Genomic DNA, 6,942 nt, shown 5'->3' with positions numbered 1-6,942 from the left:
AGTGGAGATCTCACCCCCTTGGTCTGGTGGGCCCCATTCCTCTCCTTCTTGGGCATGGCAACCCCGCCCCCTCACTCTTGGGCAAAGACTATGGCTCCATCCTAATGGCTCACATGAACGAGCAGCCCCACACTCCAGAATCAAGTTGGTGAAGGCCTGGCTCTTTGAAACCTAGGGCGCTGTGGTTGTTCCACCCCCAAAGGCCACGGTCCTATCCTTTCAGGCTAAGGTAGCTCTGCTTCCATTTCCTTGGTCTCTCTGCTTCTGCCAATTAATGCCGAAGGCAATTCACCCCGCAGGAAGTCTTCCTGCCCTAAAAACACTCAGCTTTCTTGCTCCTTGGGCAGCCAACATGCTATTCCATTTTATGCCTGTCTTCTCTACCAATTAATGCCCGAAGGCAACCCACTCCGCCAGGAAGCCGTCTACCCAATGGCACCCAACTTTCTCCTCTGTGGGCTGGTAAGCCTGTTGCTGTTTAATGCTGGTCTCTCGGCTCTGCTACTGCTATCTCTCATGCTGGTCTGTTAGCTCTGCTCCTACTGTCTCTCATGCCATATGCTGGGGTCTCTCTGCCAGGGTCTTGGGTCAAGGATGCATTCTACTCCTGTTTCCACATTTTCAAATCTGTCAGAGCAGCACTCCACTCTCAGTACCAAATGTGTTAGACTGGGTTCTCTAGAGAAACAAAACCAGTAAAGCTTATATAGAGAAAAAGAAATTTATCTTAGGAAAATGGCTTACACACTTATAGAAGCTGGCAAATCCAAAGTTCCTGAATCAAACATCAAGCTGGAGGCTTTTCCACGTCAAGCTGGGGGCTTTTTCCAACTCTTGCAGGTGCAGGAGCTGAGGAGCTCAAGGCTGGCAGGCAGTACACCAGCTGTTGACTCCAACGAATGACGAATCCAAGATCTCCAGGCCGAATGGTGGATTGTTCACTCACGGACAGCTGTAGACAGCACAACAGAATCCCAATCCACAGAAGAGTGTCTCTTTTCCCAGGATGTCCATAAATATACTAGAAGCAGGCTACACCCCTAGGGAAACCCTCTTTCAATTGATTAGCTGCTCAAAACATATACATCTGATCCCATCATTGGAACAACCCACATCACAATTGCTTAATCCACACAGAATTGTGTTTCAGCTAAGTTGATACACAGCTCCAACTATCACAGATATCTAATAGGCATCCAAAACTGAAGAAAGGGGAGGCAGTGGTTAGAGAACAACTTTTAAACCTATAGTTTTTCCCATCACATTTAATGGCAATCCTCAATTTCTCTCATGCCTCATACACATTCCACCAGGAAACCTGGTTGACTCAACATTTAAAATATATATCCAGAATCTGATCATCCCTCAAGACCTCTGCTGCTAGCTAACATCATGTTCAAAGTCAGTGTAATTATTCCCCTGGATTATTTGCCATAACCTCCTGTCTGATCTCCTGCTTCCATCCTTGTCTCACCAGTCTATACTGAACACAGTAGCCAGAGTGGTTCTTCTAAAATCTAAGTCAGATCATGTCACTCCTTTCTTCAAAATCCTCAATTGCTCTCAGTCTTACTAGAGTAAAACCCAAGATCCTTACACTGGCTTGTAAGGCCCTACATAATCTACCTCTTCCCACCCTACTCACTGTGCTCAGTCACATTGGCTTCCTTGCCATTCACTGAACACTTACGTGAACTTCCTCCTTGCACGGGTTCTTCATTCTACTCAGAACACTCTTTCCCCAGATATCCTCATGGCTGAATCTCTTATTTCAACTCTTTACCAAATGTCACTTATTTAATGCATCCTTGATCACCCTATGTAAAAATGCAATCTACCCCCATCCAAGCAGTCTCACTTCCCTTTAACCTGATTTTTAAAATTTATTCCATATTACTTTTAAAATACTATGTAATTTTCCTGTTTATAACATTCATTGTTTTCTATCTGTCTCCTATCCTATAAACTCCAAAAGAGCAGAGATCACATTTTATTCACTGATACATCACAATTTCCTAGAATTGTGCTTATTACATAGAATGCATTTGATGAATATTTTAAAACAAATAGTTAGATTGAAGTATAGAGTTTAGAAAATCTCTAAAAAGTAAAATGACAAAAAAATGGAAAATAGTAGAGAGAAAATGAGAAGACCTGTCTAAGAGGTTTAAGAATCCACATCCAAATAAAATTTCCAGAAACAAAGTACAGAGAATATTTCACAGAATAGATTTAAAGGGATGGTATGGGGGTTAGAAATAGTGAATTAGGAGACTAGAGTTACTTTATTATTGTGCCCTATGAAATTCCACTTTTTAACCTATAATGGATACAGTAACAATTTTCATTCACTCTGATCCAGAAACTACACTTCTTGGTAAACACCCCAAGACAAACTATTACATCTATGCCCGATAAAATATGTAAAGAATGTTTACTACAATGGGGAAGGATTTTTCTCCCTCACTACAAACCAAGGAAGGAGCTCTAGTGGCATAGTGGGTAAAGCATTTGGCTGCTGACCAGAAGGCCAGTGGTTCAAACCCACCAGCTGCTCTGTGGGAGGAAGATGAGGCAGTCTATGTCCATTAACATTTACAGTCTTAGAAACCCAATGGGGGACACTATGAGTCAGAATTGACTCGATGGCAGTAGGTTTTGGGTTTTTTCAAACCAAGGGAGAGAAGTGAAAGAACCACTTGGAGAATTTAACACATACATCCTGGAGTTTGACCCAGGACTGAGAAATTTAAAGACAAAAGGTTGTGACTAAAGCTGTCTGTGGTAGTTATGTTTGTGTGTCAACTTGGCTGGGCCTGGTTGAGTGGCTGGGCAGCTGGTAGTAGTTATTCCCCATTGTGAGACTGGCAATCAACTCCATGGTGGGATCTACCACAAGCAGCTGAGTAGCTGCCTTTGGGATATGGTCTGCTTCCTGTATATAAGAAGGAGCCTTGGGAATGGTCTCTAGCCTATGGCACACTTGGACCCTGCATGTAGCTGTGTCGTTGCTCAGCAGCCTGCTATGTTCTGCCGACCTTGGGACTTACAAGGGACTTAAGTTAACGGCCTGCCATGTGGTTTGGTAACATCGGGACTGTGCCTTTTTACTTGTCAACTTTGGAGTTTCTCAGCCTCAGCAGCCAGCAGCTGTCTGAGTGAAAAAAAGCCTCTAGCTCCAGTGGGCCTTGAGCAGGAGGCAGAGCTGGACCCTAGGGTTGAGGGGCTTTCACCCAGCCCCTAGAGCCGGGCACTTTGAAGTTGGACTTAAAGCCTCCAAATTGTGAGAATAAACTCCTGTTTGTTAAGGCCATTCCCATTTGTGGTATATTCCTGTCAGAGCGGCACTAGGTAGTCAGAACACTGTCTGTCCAGCACCAAAAGAACAGACATGGCTACAACAGGAACAGCTTTATCTCCATGGACATAGAATGTGGTGGTGGGGGAGTGGATCTTCCAAGAACCCACAAAAAGCACCCCCTAAGAGAATCCACTTTCAATATCCACAGCAGACAGCCCTCCAACACCAGATCACAACACATCTTTCTTATGCCTTTCCTCTCTTCTCAGGCTATCTCCCTTCCATACTTGAGGGAGCCAGAGAGGGTCTAGTGAAGGGAAGAGGGGTAGAGAGGTAAAGAAGTAGAAGCCAAAAGGGAAGAGGTGATAGGAAAGAAACAGGGTATATATCTTCCTCATTGCAGGCTTCTACTTTGAAAGAGATCTGAGCTCAGAGATGGAGGTAATTTCATTTTAAATAAAGTTCAGATTATTTATTATTACAGTGAATTAGATATTTAATTTCTAAAATGAGACTATTTTTAGGACTAAAAGTAACTTGTTAGTGACAATGAGTGAATTTTCACCTCAGGTGGTTGTGTGCTGTGAAGTCATTTTGTACTCATAGAGATTCTACGGGACAGAGTTGAATTGCCCTATATGGTCTCCTAGGCCGTAACCTATACAGAAGCAAATCACCAGTGGCTGGTGGGTTAGAACTTCCAACCTTTCATTTAGCAGTCAGAGTGCTTAACCATCCTCAGAAAGAAGGTTGGGCAATCTACTTCCACAGTGATACTGCCTCGGAAACCCAAGGAGGGGTCGCTATGACTTGGGTCTGACTTGACGGCACATAACAACAACAAAAGTTCCGTAAGGTTTTCTCAGCTGGTAGCATAGTGCTAAGACACTTGCCTGCTAACCAGATGGCTGGCGGTTCAAATCCACCAGCCATTCCTCGGAAGGAAGGTTGGGCAATCCTACTTCCGTAGTGATACAGCCTCGGAAACCCAAGGAGGGGTCGCTATGAGTCGGGTTTGACTCGACGGCACATAACAACAACAACAATCTTTTTGGAAGCAAGTCTTTCTCCCTCAGAGCCCAGGTGGGTTCAAACCGCCAATCTTTCAGGTAAACAACAAGCAAGCATTTAACAGTTGTACTATCAGGACTCCTTACAAGTAACTAGTGAACTCTGAAAGTAACCAAAAAATTAGAAAACCTGCCCAAGATTTCATCTGAGGGTCAGAGAATAAAGAGTCCATGGAATAGGTTTAAAAAAATGATACAGAGATTGGGAAGAGAAGAATTAGAATAAACTTACTTGATTTTTGTTCTCCATTAAGTTCCGCTTTTTAACCTATAATGGACACAGTGAAGATTTTCATTCACTTTGATCCAAAAATTCCACTTCTAGGTAAATAATCCCAAGGCAAACTATTGCACAAGTACCCAGTAAAGATATGTCAAGAATGCTCATTGCAGCATAGATTATAATAGTGAAACGCTGGAAAACGGAAGAATAGGTAAACTATGGATAAACAATAGAAGACTACAGAGCAGGTAAATTAATGAACTAGTGCTACAAGTAGATATTAAAAGTACTTCTACAACTAAATACATTTCAAAGATGTATTGTTGAGTAATGAAAGCATTAGTTAGGAAATTAAGTACTATATGACCTCTCTCCAAGGACAGAGGTGTGATTGCTGAGGCTGGAGGGGAAAAAAAAAAAAAAAAAAAAACCTAGATCTACCTGGTTCAACTCCATCTTCTATGAATTGTGCTGCCTCCAGAGAGCGCACAGGCTAGTGTTTTCCTTGTGCCGTATATTTCACAGGGCAGTCTCGTGCAGTTGGGAGTCCTGCTGGTTCAGGTGGTCCAGGACATGATGAGTCAGTCTATTTAATTCTAGGGTTCAGTATTAGGAAATCCACTTCCCTGCAGACAGATGCTGTTTTCTCCAATCAACTTTGTAAGTAAGACAGGTAAAATTATGGTCTCCCATATGCAAATTCTTTTATTGGTCAACTGGGTTTAAATTGGGAAGAAATAGAAGTGTTATTGTGTAAACAGGCTTCCTCAAATACCTGAATATTCTATTAGAATAGTTGTGATTATGTATTTAAGGATCTGCTACCAACCTCAACATTTTTTAATGTATTATGATTCACATTTCACTCTTTCACTAACATTTCTCCTTTGATTATATATTGTGATGAGACTCCTCTTGTGCTTAATTTCATAAGGCAGGATATTTTTCATTTATAGATAACTAAATTCATGTTATAAAAGCAATTGAGGTTGCATATATAAAAGTGATCTTACAATTCAACTCTTTAATAAAACATTTATACAATTAGAACTGCAAGCACTTCTTTAATGACCTCTTAGACCAGTCAAGCATTTTATGAACTATCTTTCAACATTTTAGATGACTGCTAGAGGAAGCTAGGAAGCACTTCAGACTGAGAGCATAATAGTTGTAATAGAAATAAAGACTATTTAACAGCAGACACATAAGCCACCATCCCCGTTTAATCTCTTTTGCATGAACTAAACAGAGCTTTATTATTGAATCAGTATATCTTATCCTGTCCATCTCATAAATTCATTTTATAATTAGCATTTAGTTAAAGTATACACGCACAGACACACACACACAAAGAAAACTCACTGCCATTGAGTCGGTTCTGACTCATAGCCACCCCTCCTTGGGTTTCCGAGGCAGTAGCTCTACGGAAGTAGATTGCCCAGGCTTCCTTCTGAGGAATGGCTAGTGGGTACACATAGACATCCCTGTAACAATTAAGTGTATATTCCAGGATGCATCTGCTTTTATATTTTTAATGTTTCATTTTTGGGTAGCTTTATACTCTTGGACCCCTAGCAATGCTAATATACAAGAAGATATTTGTTATATATTTAACAGTTAAATAAAAGAATGAAGGAATAAATGAACAAATAAAATAACTTACATTTAACCTCCATAGCATTGGTCCTTAGGTAATCCTGTGTCAGTCTTGAAAAACTTCCCTAGATTTTGGCCATTTAATTCAATCCAGACCTCTTGTTAAGAGCTCTAATAATTTAAATGATTTGTGCTAACAGTGCCCTGCCAATTGTCTTTAATTAATTTTTTGGAATTCTTCTTTGGTGTTATTGCTAGCTGCCATCAAGTCAGCCCTCAACTCATGGTGACCCTATGCACAATGGAGTGCTGAGATCCACAGGGTTTTCATTGGTTGATTTTCAGATGTAGGTCATCAGATTTTTCTTCCCAGTCCATCTTAGTCTGGAACTGCCTGCTGAAACCTGTTCAGCATCACAACCCACAAGCCTCTACTGACAAGTGATTGGGGGTTGTACATGAAGTGCACTGGCTGAGAACTGAACCCCAGTCTCCCACAAGGAAGGTAAGAATTCTACTTTTGAACTATTTGACTGCTAACCAGAAGGCTGGTGGTTCAAACCCACCAGGCACTCCTCGGAAGGAAGGTTGGGCAATCTACTTCTGTAGTGATACTGCCTCAGAAACCCAAGGAGGAGTCGCTATGAGTCGGACCCAATTCCTCGGGAGTGAGTTTGGTTTTGGTTTGGTTCCATTTGTAGGTGGTAGTGTACTGAGAAATATGCAAAGGAAGCTTAGTCTCTGCCTTTTCA

Source organism: Orycteropus afer, unplaced genomic scaffold (genome assembly GCF_000298275.1).
Source record: "Orycteropus afer afer isolate SDZICR_OR568_19922 unplaced genomic scaffold, OryAfe1.0 scaffold00596, whole genome shotgun sequence".
Classification (NCBI taxonomy): Eukaryota; Metazoa; Chordata; class Mammalia; order Tubulidentata; family Orycteropodidae; genus Orycteropus; species Orycteropus afer.
Note: the sequence above shows the minus strand (reverse complement) of the source record.